This window comes from Delphinus delphis, chromosome 16 (assembly GCF_949987515.2).
Source record: "Delphinus delphis chromosome 16, mDelDel1.2, whole genome shotgun sequence".
NCBI lineage: Eukaryota > Metazoa > Chordata > Mammalia > Artiodactyla > Delphinidae > Delphinus > Delphinus delphis.
Window position 1 is genome coordinate 84,718,702 of NC_082698.1, and position 26,856 is coordinate 84,745,557.

The 26,856-nt window shown below is 41.6% G+C and overlaps 1 pseudogene; it reads left to right on the plus strand.

Annotated features, from left to right (window-relative positions):
• The first annotated feature begins 7,039 nt into the window (after positions 1-7,039).
• LOC132440079 (5S ribosomal RNA) lies at positions 7,040-7,159 on the plus strand (annotated as a pseudogene).
• Positions 7,160-26,856: the final 19,697 nt, after the last annotated feature.

A 26,856-nucleotide genomic window follows, 5' to 3' on the forward strand; every position in this document is an offset into this window, starting at 1 on the left:
GTTTATACTCAGTACAGTTACTTGTGGAGGTTTGTGAGAACAGAAAGAATCAGTGTCACAATTTTTCCCTTTGAGGAGAAGGTGTTTAAGAAGGGCTGTGCCTACTTTGGCCTCATTCACTCCTGGACAAACTGTTACCGCCGAAGGAGCTGGATGAACATGCGGGATGGGATGGAGTCTGGTCAGTGGGAAGCCTGGCCCTGAGGAGGGAAGCCACCTGGGAACCTGCTGGTCTGGGGGCTCCTCTCCCCCATCTTTCACTCCCACACTCCCTGGGCCCCCATATTCCAGTTTGGGAAGTTGTTGCTTGTAGGACACTGGCTATCTTTGACTAGAGCTTGACAGGAGCCGTTTCCTCTAATGATGAATGGGAAGCTCTTCTCCAGAAAATGTGCTGCTTTATGGAAACAGATATGTTCCTGCATATAACTAACCCTGGGCCCCATTTATGGCATAGCAGCTCATTCCTTGCTTTTGTGGGGTGACTTTCCTTACTGTAGCACAGGGGAGACACGTGGAAAAGGTGACTGGGGTGGGATTGAATTTGTTCTCTTTTAACATCCATGTCAGGAGGCCAGAGGAGCAGTGAGCAGCAAGCTGAATGGAAGGAACTGCCAAAACCCACCATAATCATCTGAATGCCATCAGCAGAGGAAAGATACTAGGAATCTGGGCTCTCTGTTAGCATCTGTGCTCTTGCTGAGGAGAACACAGGAACGGAGAACAAGGATATTCCTGCAGACTTTCCTTGTATCACTCAACTAATGAGGAAAGTTAGAGTCCTCTCCTTCCCAAGAACTCTCATTTCAGGTAACAGCCGGCAGGCTTTGAGGCAGTATGTTTGCTAAATCTGTGACTCTCTTGGCTCTGAGGCCGTGCTGCCTGGTGCAGTCTCCTGGCTAAGAGACCCAGGTGCAACTTGGAGGGCTTGAGAATGTAGAGCAGTCTCTTGAATATATAAGCAGCCAGAATTTGTCCTGTTTCTCCAGCAGGCCTCAATCTCTTTGTTCCTTAAGACTAGTTGTGGGCATATAACACCTTCTGAAGTTCCTAAACTTTCTCCACTGCTAAACATTGCCACGGTTTTATTTTGAATCCATTCTAAAGTTCTCAGTGTAAAAGTACCAGTCAAGGGACTTCCCTGGCAGTCCAGTGGTTAGGACTCCCTGCTTCCACTGCTTGGGGCCTGGGCTTGATCCCTGGTCAGGAAACTAAGATCTCACAGTCCACGCAGTGTGGCCAAATAAAAACGGGGAAAAAAACCCACTGTCATTCTTATTAAAAAAAAAAATTACCAGTCAATATATTTGATTTCAGCACAGACTAGGTGCTCAGGCAGGCTCACATTTTATATACATTCCATCAGCTAATGCCCACTAAAGACCCTTGAAGCAGGTGTTACTCATATTTTGCAGATACGATTGTAAAAGTTAAGTCATCTTCCTGAGACCATGTTGCTAAGTAAGCAGTGAAACCAAAATTACCAGTTAAGTGTGATTCCAGAGCTGGAGATTTTAGTCATCAAGGCATGCCACCTCTCACAAATTCCCTTATTCATGTTTTTTTTTTTACCAAAATGAGATTAGGAATATGGAAAGGAATTGTTTCTGTTATCCATTGTTATCCATTTGGGGGATAAAAAACCACCCCAAAACCTAGTGGCCTAAAAACAATTTATTATTTCTTCTGACACTGCCAGCTGATCACAAGGCCCTTCTGTTTCACATAGTAGTGGGTTGGCTGGAGGTTCCTAAATGGCCTCACCCCTATGGCCGCTGGGGCTGGTGACTGACTTGGAGGTCACTGGGGCTATTGACCCAAGGCCTGACTTCTCTCCTATGTGGGATGCTCTGCATGGCTACTTGGGCTTCCTCAGAGCTTGACGATGGGGTTCTAAGGAACATTCCAGGAAGACAAGCCCCATTGGAATAATGCCTATCAAGCCCCCACCCTTGGAATATATTTGCTAATGGCTCAGTGGCCAAAGTTCGTCTCGTGGCCAAGCCCTGACTCAATGTGGGAGACTCTACAAGAACATAAATCTCGGGGCAGGGGTGCGGTTCATTGGGGGCCACCAAAGTCATAGTCTATCATGGGCATTCTGTGATAATATTTTGTTTGGCTGAGAAGCTTCCTTCCTTTTCTCTCAAGCTAATAGCAAATATCATCAATCAGAATTTCATATTTTGTTTCCAACCCTTTGAATGTAAGTTTATACCCAAAAATTTAGTGATGTTCAGGCTGTTGAGCTAATCCATAATAGGCTTGTAAACTTTTTCTTCTTTTGATTTTTTAATTTAATTTAACTTATTTTTTATACAGCAGGTTCTTATTAGTCATCCATTTTATATGCATCAGTGTATACATGTCATTCCCAATCTCCCAATTCATCCCACCCCCACCCCCACCACTTTCCCCCCTAGGTGTCCATATGGTTCTTCTCTACATCTGTGTCTCAGATTCTGCCCTGCAAACTGGTTCATATGTACCATTTTCCTAGGTTCCACCTATATACGTTAATATACGATATTTGTTTTTCTCGTTCTGACTTACTTCACTCTGTATGACAGTCTCTAGATCCATCCACATCTCAATAAATGACCCAATTTCCTTCCCTTTTATGGCTGGGTAGTATTCCATTGTATATATGTACCACATCTTCTTTATCCATTCATCTGTCGATGGGCATTTAGGTTGTTTCCATGACCTGGCTATTGTAAATAGTGCTGCAATGAACATTGGGGTGCATGTGTCTTTTTGAATTATGGTTTTCTCTGGGTATATGCCCAGTACTGGGATTGCTGGATCATACGGTAATTTTATTTTTAGTTTTTTAGGAACCTTCATACTGTTCTCCATAGTGGCTGTATCAATTTACATTCCCACCAACAGTGCAAGAGGGTTCCCTTTTCTCGGCACCCTCTCCAGCATTTGCTGTTTGTAGATTTTCTGATGATGCCCATTCCAACTGGTGTGAGGTGATACCTCATTGTAGTTTTGACTTGCATTTCTCTAATAATTAAAGATGTTGAACAGCTTTTCATTTGCTTCTTGGCCATCTGTATGTCTTCTTTGGAGAAATGTCTATTTAGGTCTTCTGCCTATTTTTGAATTGGATTGTTTGTTTTTTTAATATTGAGCTGCATGAGCTGTTTATATATTTTGGAGATTAATCCTTTGTCTGTTGATTCGTTTGCAAATATTTTCTCCCATTCTCAGGGTTCTCTTTTCGTCTTGTTTATGGTTTCCTTTGCTGTGAAAAAGCTTTGAAGTTTCATTAGGTCCCATTTGTTTATTTTTATTTTTATTTGTTGCAATGGTAAATGGGAATGTTTCCTTAAATTCTCTTTCAGATTTTTCATCCTTAGTGTATAGGAATGCAAGAGACTTTTGTACATTAATCTTGTATCCTGCAACTTTACCAAATTCATTGATTAGCTCTAGTAGTTTTCTGGTGGCATCTTTAGGATGCTCTATGTGTAGTATCATGCCATCTGCAAAGAGTGACAGTTTTACCTCTTCTTTTCCGATTTGTATTCCTTTTATTTCTTTTTCTTCTCTGATTGCCGTGGCTGGGACTTCCAAGACTATGTTGAATAATATTGGTGAGAGTGGACATTCCTTGTCTTGTTCCTGATCTTAGAGGAAGTGCTTTCAGGTTGTCACCATTCAGAATGATGTTTGCTCTGGGTTTGTTGTCTATGGCCTTCATCATGTTGAGGTAGGTTCCCTCTATGCCCACTTCCTGGAGAGTTTTTGTCATAAATGGGTGTTGAATTTTGTCAGAAGCTTTCTCTGCATCTACTGAGAGGATCATATGGATTTTGTTCTTCAATTTATTAATATGGTGTATCACATTGATTGTTTTGCATATTTTGAAGAATCCTCGCATCCCTGGGATAAATCCCACTTGATTATGGTGTATGATCCTTTTCATGTGTTGTTGGATTCTGTTTGCTAGTGTTTTGTTGAGGATTTTTGCATCTATATTCATCAGTGATATTGGTCTGTAATTTTCTTTTTTTGTAGTATCTTTGTCTGGGTTTGGTATCAGGGTAATGGTGGCCTCATAGAATGTGTTTGGGAGTGGTTCTTCCTCCACAATTTTTTGGAAGAGTTTGAGAAGTATAAGTGTTAGCTCTTCTCTAAATGTTTCATAGAGTTCACCTGTGAAGCCATCTGGTCCTGGACTTTTGTTTGTTGGAAGATTTTTAATCACAGTTTCAATTTCATTACTTGTGATTGGTCATTCATATTTTCTGTTTCTTCCTGGTTCAGTCTTGGAAGGTTATACCTTTCTCAGAATTTGTCCATTTCTTCCAGGTTGTCCATTTTATTGTAGGATGCTCCTAAGTTGCTCTTAGGATGCTTTGTATTTCTGCGGTGTCCCTTGTAACTTCTCCTTTTTCATTTCTAATTTTATTGATTTTTTGGTGAGTATGGCTAATGGTTTATCAATTTTGTTTATCTTCTCTAAGAACCAGCTTTAAGTTTTATTGATCTTTGCTATTGTTTTCTTTCTTTCTATTTCCTTTATTTCTGCTCTGATCTTTATGATTTCTTTCCTTCTGCTAACTTTGGGTTTTGTTTCTTCTTCTTTCTCTAGTTCCTTTAGGTGTAAGGTTAGATTGCTTATTTGAGATTTTTCTAGTTTCTTGAGGTAGACTTGTATAGCTATAAACGTCCCTCTTAGAACTGCTTTTGCTGCATCCCATATGTTTTGGATCTTCGTGTTTTCATTGTCATTTGTCTCTAGGTAATTTTTGATTTCCTCTTTGATTTCTTCAGCGATCTCTTGGTTATTTAGTAATGTATTGTTTAGCCTCCATGTGTTTGTGTTTTTTACGTTTTTTTCCCTATAATTCATTTCAAATCATAGTGTTGTAGTCAGAAAAGATGTTTGATATGATTTCAATTTTCTTAAATTTACTGAGGCTTGATTTGTGACCCAAGATGTGATCTATCCTGGAGAATGTTCCATGTGCACTTGGGAAGAAAGTGTAATGTGCTGTTTTTGGATAGAATGTCCTATAAATATCAATTAAGTCTATCTGGTCTGTTGTGTCATTTAAAGCTTCTGTTTCCTTATTTATTTGCGTTTTGGATGATCTTTCCATTGGTGTAAGTGAGGTGTCAAAGTCCCCCACTATTGTGTCACTGTTGATTTCCTCTTTTATAGCTGTTAGCCGTTGCCTTATGTATTGAGGTGCTCCTACGTTGGGTGCATGTATATTTATAATTGTTATATCTTCTTCTTGGATTGATCCCTTGATCATTATGTAGTGTCCTTCCTTGTCTCTTGTAACATTATTTATTTTAAAGTCTATTTTATCTGATATGAGTATTGCTTCTCCATCTTTCTTTTGATTTCCATTTCCATGGAATATCTTTTTCCATCCCCTGACTTTCAGTCTGTACGTGTCCCTAGGTCTGTAGTGGGTCTCTTGTACACAGCATAATATGGGTCTTGTTTTTGTATCCATTCAGCAAACCTGTGTCTTTTGGTTGGAGCATTTAATCCATTCACGTTTAAGGTAATTATCGATATGTATGTTCCTATTATCATTTTCTTAATTTTTTTGGAATTCTTTTTGTTGGCCTTTTTCTTTGTGTTTCCCACTTAGAGAAGTTCCTTTAGCATTTGTTCTAGAGCTGGTTTGGTGGTGCTGATTTCTCTTGGCTTTTCCTTGTCTGTAAAGCTTCTGATTTCTCCATTGAATCTGAATGAGATCCTTGCTGGGTAGAGTAATCTTGGTTGTAGGTTCTTCCCTTTCATCACTTTAAGTATATCATGCCACTCCCTTCTGGGTTCTAGAGTTTCTGCTGAGAGATCAGCTGTTAACCTTATGGGAGTTCCCTTGTATGTTATTTGTTGTTTTTCCCTTGATGCTTTCAATATTTTTTCTTTGTTTTTAATTTTTGCCAATTTGATTACTATGTGTCTCAGTGTGTTTCTCCTTGGGTTTATCCCGTATGGGACTCTCTGTCCTTCCTGGACTTGGGTGGCTATTTCCTTTCCCACGTTAGGGACGTTTTCTACTATAATCTCTTCAAATATTTTCTCGGGTCCTTTCTCTCTCTCTTCTCCTTCTGGGACCCCTATAATGCGAATGTTGTTGCATTTAATGTTGTCCGAGCGGTCTCTTAGGCTGTTTTCAGTTCTTTTCATTCTTTTTTCTTTATTCTGTTCCACAGCAGTGAATTCCACCATTCTGTCTTCCAGGTCACTTACCAGCTTTTCTGCCTCAGTTATTCTGCTGTTGATTCCTTCTAGTCTACTTTTCATTTCAGTTTTTGTATTGTTCTTCTCTGTTGTTTGTTCTTTAATTCTTCTAGGTCTTTGTTAAACATTTCTTGCATCTTCTCGATCTTTGTCTGCATTCTTTTTCCGAGGTCCTGGATCATCTTCACTATCATTATTCTGAATGATTTTTCTGGAAGGTTGCCTATCTCCACTTCATTTAATTGTTTTTCTGGGGTTTTATCTTGTTCCTTCATCTGGTACATAGCCCTCTGCCTTTTCATCTTATCTATCTTTCTGTGAATGTGGTTTTTGTTCCACAGGCTGCAGGATTGTAGTTCTTCTTGCTTCTGCTGTCTGCCCTCTGGTGGATGAGGCTATCTAAGAGGGTTGTGCAAGTTTCCTGATGGGAGCACTGATGGTAGGTAGAGCTGGCTGCTGCTCTGATGGGCAGAGCTTAGTAAAACCTTAATCTGCTTGTCTGATGTTGGGACTGCTGGCTTTCCTCCCTGTTGTTTGGCCTGAGGCAACCCAACATTGGAGACTACCCGGGCTCTTTGGTGGGGCTAATGGCGGACTCTGGGAGGGCTCATGCCAAGAAATACTTCCCAGAACTTCTGCTGCCAGTGTCCTTGTCCTCCTGGTGAGACACAGCCCCATCCCCGCCTCTGCAGGAGACCCTCCAACACTGTCAGGTAGGGCTGGTTCAGTCTCCCCTGGGGTCACTGTTCCTTCCTCCCGTTGCCAGAACCCCAGGTTCGGAAACCTGACATGGGGCTCAGAACCTTCACTCCACCCGACCACGGCCATACCACCCTGAACGCGCCCGATCTCGTCTCAATCTTGGAAGCTAAGCAGGGTCAGGCCTGGTTAGTACTTGGATGGGAGACCGCCTGGGAATACCAGGTGCTGTAGGCTTTTTGCCTCCCACTCAGCCTTAAAACAAAAACAAAAACAAAAAAACCTTCACTCCAGTGGGTGGATTTCTGTGGTATAAGTGTTCTCCAGTTTGTGAGTCACCCACCCAGCAGTTATTGGATTTGATTTTATTGTGATTTCGCCCCTCCTACCGTCTTATTGTGGCTTCTCCTTTGTCTTTGGATGTGGGGTATCTTTTTTGTGAGTTCCAGTGTCTTCCTGTTGATGATTGTTCAGCAGTTAGTTGTGATTCTGGAGTTCTCGCAAGAGGGAGTGTGAGCACGTCCTTCTACTCTGCCATCTTCTTGGCTTGTTAACTTAGTAGTCCCTGCTTTCTAGATGTTATTGTCTAGTGATAGAAAGAAGTAAATAGATGCGCACTGCACGTTGAAGTCAGGCGAGGAGAGGGCGTCCAGATTTCACCGTTCCCCTAGGACTTGTTGCACCTAAGCTCAGATACCTTGCTTAGTTCACAAGGCACAAGTCTGTCACATCACTGTCTCCAGGCAAAAAGTTTCTCCAGGTACTTACGTTCTCCCTGATGAGAACCTCTTCCCTGCTTGCCTTCAGGCTTGGCGCCCACCACACGCTCAGCCTGGCTGACTCATGTGGAGCTGGCTCAGGACTCAACCCCCCCACTGCCCCTGCTGGGTTAGGTGCTTCCACACACCCCAGGCTCTCCTCCCTGTAGCGGCTTTCCCACTGCATACAATGACCCTGTCCTGCTCTGGAGAATGACTCTCTAGCAGGCAGGGTCTATAGTTTGTGAACCTTTTCTTTTACATTGTGCTTAAAATACACATATCAAAATTTACCATTTTGACCTTTTTAAGTGTATAGTTCAGCGGTGTTAAGTACACTGATAATGTGGTACAACCATCTCCAGTGTCCATTTCTAAGACTTATTTATCAATCCAAATTGACTTCCTGTACCCATTACACGGTAACACCCCATCTCCCCTCCCCCAGCCCCCATAACCTCTCTTCTGCATTCTCTATCTAGGAACTGGCCTGTTCTAAGTGGGATCATACATTATTTGTCCTGTTGTCTCTGGCCTATTTCATGTAGCATAATGTTTTCAAGGTTCTTCCTTATTGTAGCCTGTGTCAGAATTTCCTTCCTGTTTAAGGAGTAATGCATTCCATTGCATGGATCGTATAGCTTGTGAATCTTTACACTCCCAGGCTTGACCCAGCCCTTGGCAAGTGTTTCTTGGATGAACAAATAAATGTGTGGTCCATCCCTGAGAGGCGGACATATGCCCGAGTTAGTTGAAGACATTCAAGTGATTGCCCAGGAAAAGACACCAGTTACCAATGGAAACTTTCAATGCAAACATAAATATAAGTAAAACATCAACATAAATAAAAATAAAAATTTTAATTTTCACAGAAGAGAATAATCAACATTTTCCCCCTGAGTGTCATCAGGAGCTTAAAAGAACTCCTGTTATTGAAATCCAATCTCAAAATGAAGTCTCTGAGATTTTTCTTTCAATGCCTGGGCTCAAGTCCACCCTGCAGAGGAGAACTCAGCAGGAGATGATCCCTCCTCCACCCGCAGCATCTACCCTAGTCTCCCCTCTCCCATCCCGTATGCTCCCTCCCCTTGTACAGCCTTGTCCATCCCAGCCCTCAGAGCTGGCAAGGCTGCCACTGACACGCCTCCAATCACTTCACAAGCTCTTCTTCTTACAGTCCTCCTTTTCTCTCATGGTTGGATAGTATTCTATTGTATAAATATACCACAATTTCTTTGTTAATTTATTTGTTGATAGTCATTTAATTTATTTCCATATCATGGCTGTTGTGAGTAATGCTGCCATCAACATGGGAGTGCAAGTGTCTCTTCAGTAACCAGTTTCCATTTCCTGTGGGTTTATACCCAGGAGTGGGACTGCTGCATCACATGGTGGTTCTACTTTTCATTTTTGAGGAACTTCCATACTGTTCTCCACAGTGCGGCACCAGTTGACAATCCCACAAACAGTTCACAAAGTTTCCCTTTTCTCCATATTCTCATTAACGTTTGTTATTTTTGTCTTCTTGATGATCAACATTCTAATAGATGTGAGGTGAGACCACATCATGGTTTCGATTTGCATTTCCCTGATGATTAGTGATATTGAGCACCTGTTCATGTCCCTGTTGGTAATTTGTATGTCTTCTTTGAAAAACTGTCTGTTTAGTTCCTCTGCTCATTTTTTAATCAGATTGTTTTATGAGTCTTATGAGTTCTTTATATGTTTTATATATTACCCCCTATTCTGATATATAGTTTGCAAAATGTTTCTCCCATCCTGTAGGTTGCCTTTTCACTTTGTTGATTGTTTCTTTTACTGTGCAGAAGCTTTTAAGTTTGATGTAGTCCCATCTGTTGATTAGGTTGTTGTTGTTTGTGCTTTTGATGTCACATCCAAAATATCATTGACAAGACCAATATTGAGGACAGTCTTCTCTACGTTTTCTTCTAGGAGTTTTATGGTTTCAGATCTTAGGTTTAATTGTTTGATCCATTTTGAGTTAATTTTCTGAGTTGTGTAAGATAGTAGTCCAATTTCATTTTTCTGCATGTGGTTCTCCAGTTTTCCCAAAACCATTGTTGAAGAGACTGTCCTGTCCCCACTGGAAGTTTCTGCCTTCATTATTAGATTTTAGCTGTATGTATATGCAGGGGTTTAATTCTGGACTTTCCATTCTGTTCCATTAGTCTATGGGTCTATTTTTATGCCAGTATTATTACTGAATTAATTACTATAGCTTTGTAGTATAGTTTGAAATTAGAAACCATCATGCTTACGGTTTTGCTTTTCTTTCTCTATTACTTTGGCCATGTGGGATTTTTTTTTGTCATTTCATCCAAATTTTAGGATTGTTTTTTCTATTTCCATAAAAATGCCCCTGGATCACCCATACCGGGAGCATGTGGCAGGTGTGGCAGCCAGCGACATGTCCCTCTTCTGCTGGGCAGTGCCCTGGGAGCCCTGTGCACCCTGTCTCCACCCCTGTTGCACTGTGTGAACCCAAAGGTAAACTAAACTCTCAAACCCCTCCAAAACAAATTGCCACTGGAATTTTCATAAGGTTTGATTTGACGTTTTCACAAAATTAACTCTTTCAAATAATGAACACAGGATGTCTTTCCATTTATTTGTGTCTTCTTTGATTTTTTTCCCTAAAGTCTTGTAGTTTTGGTTGTACAGATCTTTCACTTTCATGGTTAAATTTATTCCTAGGTATTCTGTTGTGTTTGATGCTATTGTGAATCTTTCTGTGAGTTTTCTTTAATTCTTTTTCAGATGTGTCATTGTTAGTTTATAGAAAAGCAACTGGTTTCTGTGTATTGATTTTATATCCTGCAAATTTACTGAATTCATTGATTACATCCAACAGATTTTTAGTTGAGTTGGAATTTTTAATATATAAGATCATAGCATCAGCCAAATAGCAAAAATTTACTTGTTCTTTTCCAATTTATATGTCTTTTATTTCTTTGTCTTGGCTGATTTCTGTAGTTAGGACTTCCAGAATTATGTTGAATAAGAGTAGAGAGAGTCAGCACTCTTATCTTGTTCCTGATCTTAGAGGAAAAGCTTTCAATTTTTCTCCATCAAGTATGATGTTAGCTCTATGTTTGTTGTACATGTCCTTAATATATTGAGGTGTGTTCTTTCTATCCCCAGTCTGTTGAGGGTTTTTATCATGAAGCGATGTTGTATTTTATGAAAAGCTTTTACTGCGTCTATTGAAATGATCATATAATCTTTATCTTTCACTTTTTTTTTTTTTTTGCAGTACACGGGCCTCTCACTGTTGTGGCCTCTCCCGTTGCAGAGCACAGGCTCCTGACGCACAGTCTCAGCGGCCATGGCTCACGGGCCTAGCCGCTCCACGGCATGTGGGATCTTCCCAGACTGGGGCATGAACCCATGTCCCGTGCATCAGCAGGCGGACTCTCAACCACTGCGCCACCAGGTAAGCCCATGTTTTTCACTTTATTAATGTGGGGTATCACATTTTGATTTGCATACATCAAACACTCCTTGCATCCCAGGGATGAATCCAACTTGGTTATGGTGTATGATCCTTTTCATGTGTTCTTGGATTTGGTTTGCGAGTATTTTGTTGAGAGTTTTTCTATCTACGTTTATCAGGGATATTGGTCTATAGTTGTTTTCTTTTAAATTAATTAATTAATTTGGTTGTGCCAGGTCTTAGCTGTGGCTTGCTGGCTACTTAGTTGTGGCATGTGAACTCTTTAATTGTGGCATGCAAACTCTTTAGTTGCAGCATTGCATGTGGGATCTAGTTCCCTGACCAGGGATCCCGAACCTGGGCCCCCTGCATTGGAAGTATGGAGTCTTAACCACTGTGCCACAAGGGAAGTCCCTATAGTTTTCTTTTCTCGTGCTGTCCTTATCTGGCTTTGGTATCAGAGCAGTGTTTGCATCATAGAAAAAGTTTGGACATGTTTCCTCCTCTTCAAATTCTGGAAGACTTTAAGAAGGATTGGTGTTAATTTTTCCTTAGACATTTGATAGAATTCACCAGTGAAGCCATCTGGTCCTGAGGTTTTCTGTGTTGAGAGGTTTTAGATTACTGATTCAATCACCTTCCTCATTATTTGTCTGTCAGACTTGCTATTTTTTTTCCTGGTTCAGTCAGTCTTGGTAGGTTGTATGATTCTAGGTAATTACCCATTTCTTGTAGGTCATTTTTGTTGGCATAAAGTTTTTCATAGTAGTTTCTCATGATCTTATGTATTTCTGTATTAACAGTTTAATGTCTCCTCTTTCATTTCTAACTTTGTTTTTCTCTTTTTTCTTAGTTAATGTAGCTAAAGCTTCCTCAATTTTGTTTATTTTTTATAAAAGATCCCTCCTATTGTTTTCTGCTCTCTATTTTCATTGTTTCCACTCTGGGCTTTATTTCCTTTCTTCTGCTAAATTTGGGTTTACTTTGTTCTACTTTTTCTAGTTCCTTGAGGTGTAAAGTTAGGTTGTGTATTTTCTTTTATTTATTTATTTTTAATAAATTTATTTACTTTATTTATTTATTTTTGGCTGCATTGGGTATTCATTGCTGCGTTCAGGCTTTCTGTAGTGGCGGTGAGTGGGGGCTACTCTTCGTTGTGATGTGCGGGCTTCTCATTGCGGTGGCTTCTCTTGTTGCAGAGCGTGGGCTCTAGGCATGTGGACTTCAGTAGCTGTGGCACATGGGCTCGGTAGCTGTGGCTCATGGCCTCTAGAGTGGAGCGCAGGCTCAGTAGTTGTGGCACATGGGCTTAGTTGCTCCAGAGCATGTGGGAATCTTCCCAGACCAGGGATCGAACCAGTGTTCCCTGCATTGGCAGGCAGATTCTTAACCACTGTGCCACCAGGGAAGCCCCAGGTTGTGTATTTTAGGCTTTTCTAATGTTACTCTATGAATATTTCTCTATAAACCTCCCTCTGTGGACTGCTAGGGGTTTTGGTAAGTTTTGTTCCTATTTTCATTTGCTTTGAGACTTTCTTTGATTTCTTCTTTGAGCCATTGATTTTTTCATGAATGTTTTGTTTAGTTTCCTTTATTTGTGGATTTTCCAGCTTTCCTCCTTGTTGTTGTTTCTAGTTTAAATTATTGTGGTTCGAAAGGATACCTGGTATGATTTCAATCTTCCTAAACTTGCTAAGAGTTGTTTTATGTCCTATCTTATAATCAATCCTTAGAAATGTGCAGTGTGCACTTATGTAGAATGTATATTCTGCTGCTGTTGGATGGAATGTCCTATAGGTGCCTGGTAGATCCACTTGGTCTAATGTATGGTTTAAGTTCATCATTTCTTGCTGATTTTTGGTCTGGATGATCTATCAATTGTTGAAAGTGGGATGCTGAAATACCTTACTATTAATCTTTCTATGTCTCCCTTCATATCTGTTAGTATTTACTTAATGTATTTAGGTGTTTCAGCATTGGGTGTGTATGTGTTTATTATTATATCTTTTTGATGGATTGAGTACTTTATCATTTTATTTTTTTAAATAAATTTATTTATTTTTGGCTTCATTAGGTCTTAGTTGCTGTGCTCAGGCTTTCTTTTCAGTTGCAGTGAGCAGGAGCTACTCTTCGTTGCGGTGCGCAGGCCTCTCATTAAGGTGGCTTCTCTTGTTGCAGATCACAGGCTCTAGGTGTGTGGGCTTCAGTAGTTGTGGCACATGGGCTCAGTAGTTGTGCCTCGTGGGCTCTAGAGCGAAGGCTCAGTAATTTTGGCACAGGGGCTTAGTTGACCCACTGCATGTGGGATCTTCCCAGACCAGGGGTCGAGTCCACGTCCCCTGCATTGGCAGGTGGATTCTTAACCACTGGGCCACCAGGGAAGCCCACTTTATCATTTTATAATCACCTTCTTTGTCGCTTGTTAGTATTTTTGGCTTAAAGTCTATTTTGTCAGATATAAGTGTAGTTTTTCCCACTTTGTATTGGTTTCCAGGTGCATGGAATATAATTTTCTGTCCTTTCACTTTGATTCTATGTTTGTCCTTAAATCTGAAATGGGAGAGGAGCAGGAAGATGGCGGAAGAGTAAGATGCGGAGATCACCTTCCTCCCCACAGATACACCAGAAATACATCTACACGTGGAACAACTCCTACAGAACACCTACTGAACGCTGGCAGAAGACCTCAGACCTCCCAAAAGGCAAGAAACTCCCCACGTACCTGGGTAGGGCAAAAGAAAAAAAAGAATAAACAGAGACAAAAGGATAGAGACGGCACCTGCACCAGTGGGAGGGAGCTGTGAAGGAGGAAAAGTTTCCACACACTAGGAAGCCCCTTCGCGGGCGGAGACTGCAGGAGGCGGAGGGGGGAGCTTCGAAGCCGCGGAGGAGTGCACAGCAACGGGTGTGGAGGGCAAAGCGGGGAGATTCCCGCACAGGGGATCGGTGCCGACCGGCACTCACCAGCCCGAGAGGCTTGTCTGCTCCCCCACCGGGGCGGGCGGGGCTGCGAGCTGAGGCTCTGAGGCTCGGGTTTCAGTTTCGGACGGAGCGCAGGGAGAGGACTGGGGTTGGCGGCTTGAAAATAGCCTGAAGGGGTTAGTGCACCACAGCTAGCCGGGAGGGAGTCCGGGGAAAAGTCTGCACCTGCCGAAGAGGCAAGAGACTTTTTCTTCCCTCTTTGTTTCCTGGTGCACGAGGAGAGGGGTTTAAGAATGCTGCTTAAAGGAACTCCAGAGACGGGCGCGAGCCGCGGCTAAAAGCGTAAACCCCAGAGACGGGCGCGAGCCGCGGCTGAAAGCGCGGAATCCAGAGACGGGCGCGAGCCGCGGCTGAAAGCGCGGAATCCAGAGACAGGCGCGAGCCGCGGCTGAAAGCGCGGAATCCAGAGACGGGCGCGAGCCGCGGCTGAGGGCGCGGACCCCAGAGACAGGCGCGAGCCGCGGCTGAGGGTGCGGACTCCAGAGATGGGCGCAAGCCGCGGCTGGAGGCGCGGACCCCAGAGGCGGGCGGGAGACGTTGGGGCTGCTGCTGCCGCCACCAAGGGGCCTGTGTGCGAGCGCAGGTCGTTCTCCATGCCCCTCTTCCGCGGAGCCTGTGCAGCCCGCCACTGCCGGGTTCCTGGGATCCGAGGACGACTTCCCCGGGAGAGCACAGAGCGGGCCTCGGGCTGGTGCAGGGTCACGCCGGACTTTGCCGCCGCAGGCCCGCCCCGCATTCCGTGCCCCTCCCTCCCCGCCGGCCTCAGTACGCCAGAACCCCCGAATCAGCGGCTCCTTTAACCCCGTCCTGTCTGAGCAAAAAACAGACGCCCTCCAGCGACCTACACGCAGAGACAGGGCCAAATCCAAAGCTGAGCCCCTGTGAGCTGTGAGAACAAAGAAGAGAAAGGGAAATCTCTCCAGCAGCCTCAGAAGCAGCGGATTAAAGCTCCACAATCAACTTGATGTACCCTGCATCTGTGGAATACATGAATAGACAGCCAATCATCCCAAATTAAGGAGGTGGACTTTGGGAGCAAGATCTATGATTTTTTTCCCTATTCCTCTTTGTGTGAAGGTGTATGTGTATGCTTCTGTGTGAGATCTTGTCTGTATAGTCTTGCTTCCACCATTTGTCCTAGGGTTCTATCCGTCCATGGTTTTTCTTTAAAATTTTTTTCTTAATAATCAATTTTAATTTTAAGAACGTTATTATACTTTACCTTCGTCCTTTCTTTCTTTCTTTCTTTCTTTCCTTCCTTCCTTCCCTCCTTCCCTCCTTTAGACAACGAATCATCCCAAATTGAGGAGGTGGTCTCTGACAGCAAGATTTATGATTTTTCCCCCTTTACCTCTTTTAGTGAGGGTGTATGTGTATGCTTCTGTGTAAGATTTTGTCTGTATAGCTTTGCTTCCAACATTTGTCCTAAGGTTCTATCCGTCCCTTTTTTTTTTTCTAAATAAGAATTTTTTAATTCAATAACTTTATTATACTTTATTTTATTTTTACTGTATCTTCTTTCTTTCTGCTTTTCCTTCTTTCCCTCCTTCCTTCCTTCCTCCCTCCCTTCTTCCCTCCTTTCGTTCCTTCTTGCCTTCTTTCCTTCTTTGCTTCTTTCTTTCTTTCTTTCTTCCTTCCTTCCTTCCCTCCTTCCTTCCCTCCTTTCCTTCTTTCTTTCCTCATACTTCTACTAATTCCCTCTACTTTTTCTCCCTTTTATTCTGAGCCGTGTGGATGAAAGGCTCTTGGTGCTCCAGCCAGGAGGCAGGGCTCTGCCTCTGAGGTAGGAGAGCCAACTTCAGGACACTGGTCCACAAGAGACCTCCCAGCTCCACATAATATCAAACGGCGAAAATCTCCCAGAGACCTCCATCTTAACACCAGCACCCAGCTTCACTCAACGACCAGCAAGCTACAGTGCTGGACAACCTGTGCCAAACAACTAGCAAAACAGGAACACAACCCCACCCATTAGCAGAGAGGCTGCCTAAAATCATAATAAGGCCACAGACACCCCAAAACACACCACCAGACGTGAACCTGCCCACCAGAAAGACAAGATCCAGCCTCATCCACCACAACACAGGCACTAGTCCCCTCCACCAGGAAGCCTACACAACCCACTGAACCAACCTTAGCCACTGGAGACAGACATCAAAAACAAGAGGAACTACGAACCTGCAGCCTGCAAAAAGGAGACCCCATCCCCCAAACACGGTAAGATAAGCAAAATGAGAAAACAGAAAAACACACAGCAGATGAAGGAACAAGATAAAAATGCACCAGACCTAACAAATGAAGAGGAAATAGGAAGTCTGCCTGAAAAAGAATTCAGAATAATGATAGTAAGGTTGATCCAAATTTCTTGGAGATAGAATGGACAATAGAATGGACAAAATGCAAGAATCAGTTAACAAGGACCTAGAAGAACTAAAGATGAAACAAGCAACGATGAACAACACAATAAATGAAATTAAAAATACTCTAGATGGGATCAATAGCAGAATAACTGAGGCAGAAGAACGGATAAGTGACCTGGAAGATAAAATAGTGGAAATAACTACTGCAGAGCAGAATAAAGAAAAAAGAATGAAAAGAACTGAGGACAGTCTCAGAGACCTCTGGGACAACATTAAACGCACCAACATTCGAATTATAGGGGTTCCAGAAGAAGAAGAGAAAAAGAAAGGGACTGAAAAGATATTTGAAGAGATTATAGTTGAAAACTTCCCTAATATGGGAAAGGAAATAGTTAATCAAGTCCAGGAAGCACAGAGAGTCCCATACAGGATAAATACAAGGAGAAATACGCCAAGACACATATTAATCAAACTGTCAAAAATTAAATACAAAGAAAGCATATTAAAAGCAGCAAGGGAAAAACAACAAATAACACATAAGGGAATCCCCATAAGGTTAACAGCTGATCTCTCAGCAGAAACCCTACAAGCCAGAAGGGAGTGGCAGGACATACTGAAAGTGATGAAGGAGAAAAACCTGCAGCCAAGACTACTCTACCCAGCAAGGATCTCATTCAGATTTGATGGAGAAATTAAAACCTTTACAGACAAGCAAAAGCTAAGATAATTCAGCACCACCAACCCAGCTTTACAACAAATGCTAAAGGATCTTCTCTAGGCAAGAAACACAAGAGAAGGAAAAGACCTATAATAACGAACCCAAAACAATTTAGAAAATGGGAATAGGAACATACATATCGATAATTACCTTAAATGTAAATGGACTAAATGCTCCCACCAAAAGACACAGATTAGCTGAATGGATACAAAAACAAGACCCTTATATATGCTGTCTACAAGAGACCCACTTCAGACCTAGAGACACATACAGACTGAAAGTAAGGGAATGGAAATAGGTATTCCATGCAAATGGAAACCAAAAGAAAGCTGGAGTAGCAATTCTCATATCAGACAAAATAGACTTTAAAATAAGGACTATTAAAAGAGACAAAGAAGGACACTACATAATGATCAAGGGATCGATCCAAGAAGAAGATATAACAATTGTAAATATTTATGCACCCAACATAGGAGCACCTCAATACATAAGGCAAATACTAACAGCCATAAAAGGGGAAATCGACAGTAACACATTCATAGTAGGGGACTTAAACACCCCACTTTCACCCATGGACAGATCATCCAAAATGAAAATAAATAAGGAAACACAGGCTTTAAATGATACATTAAACAAGATGGACTTAATTGATATTTATAGGACACTCCATCCAAAAACAACAGAATACACATTTTTCTCAAGTGCTCATGGAACATTGTCCAGGATAGATCATATCTTGGGTCACAAATCAAGCCTTGGTAAATTTAAGAAAATTGAAATTGTATCAAGTATCTTTTCTGACCACAACGCCATGAGACTAGATATCAATTACAGGAAAAGATCTGTAAAAAATACAAACACATGGAGGCTAAACAATACACTACTTAATAATGAAGTGATCACTGAAGAAATCAAAGAGGAAATCAAAAAATACCTAGAAACAAATGACAATGGAGACACAACGACCCAAAACCTGTGGGATGCAGGAAAAGCAGTTCTAAGGGGGAAGTTTATAGCAATACAAGCCCACCTTAAGAAGCAGGAAACATCTCGAATAAACAACCTAACCTTGCACCTCAAGCAATTAGAGAAAGAAGAACAAAAAAACCCCAAAGCTAGCAGAAGGAAAGAAATCATAAAAATCAGATCAGAAATAAATGAAAAAGAAATGAAGGAAACAATAGCAAAGATCAATAAAACTAAAAGCTGGTTCTTTGAGAAGATAAACAAAATAGATAAACCACTAGCCAGACTCATCAAGAAAAAAAGGGAGAAGACTCAAATCAATAGAATTAGAAATGAAAAAGGAGAGATAACAACTGACACTGCAGAAATAAAAGAGATCATGAGAGATTACCACAAGCAACTCTATGCCAATAAAATGGACAATCTGGAAGAAATGGGCAAATTCTTAGAAATGCACAACCTGCCAAGACTGAATCGGGAAGAAATAGAAATATGAACAGACCAATCACAAGCACTGAAATTGAAACTGTGATTAAAAATCTTCCAACAAAGAAAAGCCCAGGACCAGATGGCTTCACAGGCGAATTCTATCAAACATTTAGAGAAGAGCTAACACCTATCCTTCTCAAACTCTTCCAAAATATAGCAGAGGGAGGAACACTCCCAAACTCCTACGAGGCCACCATCACCTTGATACCAAAACCAGGCAAGGATGTCACAAAGAAAGAAAACTACAGACCAATATCACTGATGAACATAGATGCAAAAATCCTCAACAAAATACTAGCAAAGAGAATCCAACAGCACATTAAAAGGATCATACACCATGATCAAGTGGGGTTTATTCCAGGAATGCAAGGATTCTTCAATATACGCAAATCTATCAATTTGATAAACCATATTAACAAATTGAAGGAGAAAAACCATATGATCATCACAATAGATGCAGAGAAAGCTTTTGACAAAATTCAACACCCATTTATGATAAAAACCCTGCAGAAAGTAGGCATAGAGGGAACTTTCCTCAACATAATAAAGGCCATATATGACAAGCCCACAGCAAACATCATCCTCAATGGTGAAAAACTGAAAGCATTCCCACTAAGATCAGGAACAAGACAAGGGTGCCCGCTCTCACCACTCTTATTCAACATAGTTTTGGAAGTTTTAGCCACAGCAATCAGAGAAGAGAAGGAAATAAAAGGAATCCAAATTGGAAAAGAAGAAGTAGAGCTGTCACTGTTTGCAGATGACATGATCCTATACATAGAGAATCCTAAAGATGCTACCAGAAAACTACTAGAGCTAATCAATGAATTTGGTAAAGTGGCAGGATACAAAATTAATGCACAGAAATCTCTGGCATTCCTATATACTAATGATGAAAAATCTGAAAGTGAAATCAAGAAAACACTCCCATTTACCATTGCAACAAAAAGAATAAAATATCTAGGAATAAACCTACCTAAGGAGACAAAAGACCTGTATGCAGAAAATTATAAGACACTGATGAAAGAAATTAAAGATGATACAAATAGATGGAGACATATACCATGTTCTTGGATTGGAAGAATCAACATTGTGAAAATGACTCTACTACCCAAAGCAATCTATAGATTCAATGCAATCCCTATCAAACTACCACTGGCATTTTTCACAGAACTAGAACAAAAAATTTCGCAATTTGTATGGAAACACAAAAGACCCCGAATAGCCAAAGCAATCTTGAGAACAAAAAAAGGAACTGGAGGAATCAGGCTCCCTGACTTCAGACTATACTACAAAGCTACAGTTATCAAGACGGTATGGTACTGGCACAAAAACAGAAAGATAGATCAATGGAACAGGATAGAAAGCCCAGAGATAAACCCATGCACATATGGACACCTTATCTTTGATAAAGGAGGCAGGAATGTACAGTGGAGAAAGGACAGCCTCTTCAATAAGTGGTGCTGGGAAAACTGGACAGGTATATGTAAAAGTATGAGATTAGATCACTCCCTAACACCATACACAAAAATAAGCTCAAAACGGATTAAAGACCTAAATATAAGGCCAGAAACTATCAAACTCTTAGAGGAAAACATAGGCAGAACACTCTATGACATAAATCACAGCAAGATTCTTTCTGACCCACCTCCTAGAGTAATGGAAATAAAAACAAAAATAAACAAATGGGACCTAATGAAACTTCAAAGCTTTTGCACAGCCAAGGAAACCACAAACAAGACCAAAAGACAACCCTCAGAATGGGAGAAAATATTTGCGAATGAAGCAACCGACAAATGATTAATCTCCAAAATTTACAAGCAGCTCATGCAGCTCAATAACAAAAAAACAAACAACCCAATCCAAAAATGGGCAGAAGACCTAAATAGACATTTCTCCAAAGAAGATATACAGACTGCCAACAAACACATGAAAGAATGCTCAACATCATTAATCATTAGAGAAATGCAAATCAAAACTACAATGAGATATCATCTCACACCAGTCAGAATGGCCATCATCAAAAAATCTAGAAACAATAAATGCTGGAGAGGGTGTGGAGAAAAGGGAACCCTCTTGCACTGCTGGTGGGAATGTGAATTGGTTCAGCCACTATGGAGAACAGTATGGAGGTTCCTTATAAAACTACAAATAGAACTACCATATGACCCAACAATCCCACTACTGGGCATATACCCTGAGAAAACCGAAATTCAAAAAGAGTCATGTACCAAAATGTTCATTGCAGCTCTATTTACAATAGCCCGGAGATGGAAACAACCTAAGTGCCCATCATCAGATGAATGGATAAAGAAGATGTGGCACATATATACAATGGAATATTACTCAGCCATAAAAAGAAACGAAATTGAGCTATTTGTAATGAGGTGGATAGACCTAGAGTCTGTCATACACAGTGAAGTAAGTCAGAAAGAGAAAGACAAATACCGTATGCTAACACATATATATGGAATTTAAGAAAAAAAAATGTCATGAAGAACCTAGGGGTAAAACAGGAATAAAGACGCAGACCTCCTAGAGAACGGACTTGGGGTTATGGGGAGGGGGAAGGGTGAGCAGTGACGGGGCGAGGGAGAGTCATGGACATGTACACACTAACAAACGTAGTAAGATAGATAGCTAGTGGGAAGCAGCCGCAAGGCACAGGGATATTGGCTCGGTGCTTTGTGACAGCCTGGAGGGGTGGGATGGGGAGGGTGGGAGGGAGGGAGATGCAAGAGGGAAGAGATATGGGAACATATGTATATGTATAACTGATTCACTTTGTTACAAAGCAGAAACTAACACACCATAGTAAAGCAATTATACCCCAATAAAGATGTTAAAAAAAAAATCTGAAATGGGTCTTTCTTACAGTTGGGTGTCATTATTTTAAATTCATTCAGCCACTCTGGGACTTTTAATGGTGAAATCAATCCAGTTACATCTAGAGTAATTATTGATATGTAGGGATTTACTAATGCCAGTTTATGACTTGCTTTCTTGTTGTTTTGTATTTGCATAGTTTCTTTCCCTGTCTTTCTCAGCCTACTTCATAAATTGCTTAATTTCCCTGGTGGTATGCTCTGTTTCCCCTTTCTTTGCCTTTTGTGGATCTACTCTAGTTTTTGCTTTGTGGTTATTTTGTGAATTATATAAAACATCTAATAGATAAAATAGTCCATTGTAACCCAGAATTGCCAAAGCATTCCTAAGGAAAAAGAACAAAGCTGGAGGCATAAACTTCCCAGACTTCAGACTATACTACAAAGCTACATTAATCAAAATGGCATGGCATTGGCACAAAAACAGACATATAGATCAATGGAACAGAATAGAGAGCCCAGAAATAAACCCACACTCCTACAGTCAATTAATCTTTGACAGAGGAGACAAGAATGTAAAATGGAGAAAAGACAATCTCTTCAGCAAGTGGAGTTGAGAAAGCTGGACAGCCACATGCAAATCAATGAAGTTAGAACACTCCCTCACACCATACACATAAATAAACTCAAAATGGCTTAAAGACTTAAGTATAAGTCATGATACCATAAAACTCTTAGAAGGGAACATAGGCAAAACATTCTCTGAAATAAATTGTAGCAATGTTTTCTTAGGCCAGTCTACCAAGGCAATAGAAATAAAAGCAAAAATAAACAAATGGGCAATCAAACTTAAAAGCTTTTTCACAGCAGAGGAAACCATTAACAAAAAGAAAAGACAATATACAGACTGGGAGAAAACGTTTGCAAATGATGCAACCGACAATGGATTAATTTCCAAAATATACAAATAGCTCCTGCAATTCAATAACAAAAAACAAATAACCCAATTGAAACATGGGCAGAAGCCATAAATAGACAATTCTCCAAAGAAGACATACATATGGCCAATAGGCACAGGAAAATATGCTCAACATAGAATAACTTATAATGGAAAACAATCTGAAAAAGAGTATCTATTTATAGGTTTGTAATGTTTTCAGCTACTTTTTTGGCCATGCCATGTGGCTTGTGGAATCTTAGTTCCTTGACTAAGGATGAAACCCGGGACCACGGCAGTGAAAGCACCGAGCCCTAACCACTGGACTGCCAGGGAATTCCCTCAGCTACTATTTCTTTAAAGAAACTATCTGCCCCCTTCTTCATCTCTTCTTCTGGAATCCCAGTTAGTTGGATATTCGCCTTTCTGAAGGAAACCAATGGCTCTCTCAGGCTGTCTTCACTCTTAGGAAACCTTAGTTCTATTCCTCTTCTAACTGTATGCTTCCTACGGTTGTATCCTCCAGGTCACCCATTCTTCCACCTGGTCTGCCTTGCCGCACATGCTGTCCATTGCATTCTTCATCTCATTCATTCATTGAGTCTTTCAGTCCACAATATTTTTATAATTTCAAAATCTTTGGTAAGGAAATCCTTCTTTTCCTTACATTTATATTTATTACCGGGTTTACTGAATTGCCTTTTTGAGTTTTCTTGTAGCTTGTTGAATTTCTTCTTAATAGGTATTTTGAATTCTTTATCAGTTAGATCATAATATTCCATGCCTTTGTGTTCAGTTGCTGGAGAATTTTCTCTTTGCAATAACATATTTCCCTGGGTTTTCGTAGTGGTTAAATATATGCAACTGTGCTATCACCTTTGAAGTAGCAGACACCCTTCTTAGGTAAGGATTTATGTTTACTTTGGTTCTTACAATGGACCCAGTGGGCTATTAGAAACATTTATTTTGTATTCCAGAAGGTGGCACTGTAAGTCAAGTTTGTGGTTTCTCCCTTGCCCACTGATTGCAGCCTGTTTTCTGAGCAAGCTCCCCGTCTCCTGGATGCGTCTCTACGGAGGCACTAGGTGTGCACACACAAGCTGGTATCAGAGTCGGCGGAGGCGTGGGATTAGCAGTGAGGCTTTGGGGACGTCTGCAGCCCGGGTGGGAGATTCTGTTGTGGGGTAATCCAAGCCTAGTGGGCAGATCCCATGCTGACTTCTGAAGCAGACAGCAGGAACCTGCTCCTATAATGTTCTAGCATTCCTATCTGCTTTCTTTCCTTGCTCTTTCCACTGCCCAGTCATGGAGGTCCCTCCTCGGAGACCCGGGTGCTGCTGGAGACAAACAGGTTTCTCCAACCGTGGCCTGTACAGCTGGGTAGCTGTGCGGTTACCACTTTCCACATTCTCGTTGGGAGAGGTCACAGCTCCTGCCACCCAGGCAGCACTGTCCTGGGAAGGGGGACGTTCTGGCATAGTCCTCCCACTCCTGATGTCCCCATCTGTCTGTCCCACGCCAGTGGCCTGCTGGACTCTCTCTCCAGGCAGGCTGGGCTTGTACAATCTTTCTTGCCTGTGAGTATCTGCCCAGGTCAGAACTCTCCAGTGAGGGAAAGTTCTCTGACTCCTTGGATCCACAGCCCTTACCAAGGCCTTATTTGTTTATTTGTGGATATATATTTGGATAGCCCTCTGAGTCCCTTGGCCTAGAGTGCTCAACACTTTTTTTCCTTTATGTCTATATAATTAGTTGTTTACCAAGGGAGGTGGGGAGAAAGGAGGAGTGACTTCCGTTTTTATGAGCAGACGTCACTGCCTAGAAATCTATACATTCACATTTATTTATACTTCTGCGCAAAATCAAGTATAGTTCTGAGTTGCTAATTAATTACTACTTTATTAATACTTGAGTATTTATTAATAATTTTGGAGAGTGACAAAGCTCCAAACTCACAGCTCTTTCCCCCTTCCTTGTGTTATAAACCTAAAATCCCCAAAGGATGATGCAGGAGACAATGACATTCTTGGGTGTGATTTGGTTGCTTTCAAATCCCTGTTCCAGCACTTACTAAAGAGTAACCTTAGAAAGATTATATCACCTGTTTTTTTGTTTTTTTGTTTTTGCTACGCGGGCCTCTCACTGTGTGGCCTCTCCCGTTGCAGAGCACAGGCTCCGGACGCGCAGGCTCAGTGGCTATGGCTCACAGGCCCAGCCGCTCCGCGGCATGTGGGATCTTCCCAGATCGGGGCACAAAGCCTTGTCCCCTGCATCGGCAGGTAGACTCTCAACCACTGCACCAGGGAAGCCCTATATCACCTCTTAAAATCTTGGTTTACTCATCTGAAAAATGGAGCTGATAATAATGATTCTTACTTAGGAGAGAATAAATGTTCATCATTATAATGATCATCAGGATCATCATCATTATTGCATCTTTTTTTTCCGCCCCTTGGGCTGCACCACGTGGCTTGCAGGATCTCAGTTCCCCGACCAGGGATTGAACCAGGGTTACAGCAGTGAAAGCATGGAGTCCTAACCACTAGTCAACCAGGGAACTCCCTGCATTTTTTAAAGAGTTACACAGAATTCCATCGTGTAGACATAAAGTTGTTACTGAACAACTGTGTGCATGACGCTCTGTGAAGTGAAAGGTTTCGGAGTTTGGAGCAGAGAAAGGTTTATTGCAGGGCCAAGAAAGGAGCTGGTGGCTTATGTCCCCCAAACCCCAAGCTCCTTGAAGGGTTTCAGCAAAGCACATTTAAAGGCAAGGTGAGGGAGGGGTGTGGTTGGTTGTTGTAGATTTCTTGGTGTTGTAATCCTTTGTTCTTGCGGCTGTCCACGTGGGTCAGGTCACAATATTCCTGTAAACCTCTAACAAGACAAATGTTATTCTCTGTTCTGCAACTTTTTATCTCTATATGAATGGAAAGGAGTTAATACCCTTAAAGGTCAGAGTCTTGAGAATGGGCTATCCTATGTATTTCAGGCTATAGGCAACATTCTTTTATAAAAGGTGCAGAGCCAGCATGACTAAGCACAGGAAAAGGAACAGATCTAATATGGAGTCAGATTTGTTCTCTCCCATTACAAAGTTATATATCTATTCAATGCTCCCTAAAGTTGCATTTAAATGCAGTGCTCAAACTATTTTGCCAGCATGTAAGAGGATGCTAAGATGAAAAATTTCACTGAGAGGCTATCTCTCTCCATATATATACCTATCTCTCTGTCTGTCTATCCATCCATCCATCCATCTTATCTATCTATCATTTATCAAATACCATAGTGAACTGACCATCCTAGGTGTATGAATTAGCTACTGTTGCATAACAAATTACCCCAAAATTGAGTGGTTTAAAATACGAGCATTTGGCTTCTCTGGTGGTGCAGTGGTTAAGAATCTGCCTGCCAATGAAGGGGACACGGGTTCAAGCCCTGGGATGGGAAGATTCCACATGCCTCAGAGCAGCTGAGCCTGTGGGCCACACTACTGAGCCTGTGCTCTAGAACCCAGGAGCCACAGCTACTGAAGCCTGCGAGCCTAGAGCCTGTGCTCTGCAACAAGAGAAGCCACCACAATGAGAATCCTGTGCACTGCAATGAAGAGTAGCCCCCACTCACCACAACTAGAGAAAGCCCACACAGAGCAACAAAGACCCAACGCAGACAAAAATAAATAAATTTATATAAAAAGAAAAAAATGAGCATTTATTATCTAACACATTTTCTTGGGACAGAAATCTAGGTGTGGCTTAGCTGGGCCTTTTGGCTAGGGGCCACTCACAGGCTGCAGTATCTAGCGGCTCACCTGGGGATAGGGTTTCCTTTAAGCTCATTCATGGGGCCACCAGCAAGATCTAGGTCCTCTCAGGCTGTTAGACTGAGGGCCTAGCTCCTCACTGGCTGTGGTGGGAAATCACCTTCTGTTCCTTGGCTCACGCGTCTCTCCTTAGGGCACCTGGCTTCCCCTGAGTGAGCAAGAAGGGACAGAAAGAGAGCAAAGTGTGTGAGGCGAATGTCACACTGTTTCATAGGTTGATTTCAGAAGTAACATCCACTACTTTTGCTGTGTTCTATTTGTTAGAAATAAGTCACTGGGTCCAACCCACGCCAAAGGAGAGGGAGTCACACAAGTGTGTGAAGAAGAGGAGGTGGGGATCACTGGGAGCCAACCTAGAAGCTGCTTCTCACGCTCGGAACTTGCAAAAATGAAGCAACTCAAAACTACTCTCACGATCGTTAAATCCATCATCTTCATTGAAGGAGTAAGAGGATCAGATTCCATCAATTGCTGAGTGTACCAAATCTCTTTATGCTTTTGCACTTGTTTATTTTCTCTAGTAGAGCTGTCAGTTTTTGCCTTATATATTTTGAATATAAGTAACTAGGTAAACCTGGAATTGTTTTATCTTTCATTAGAGTTCAGTCTGCTGTCATTATGA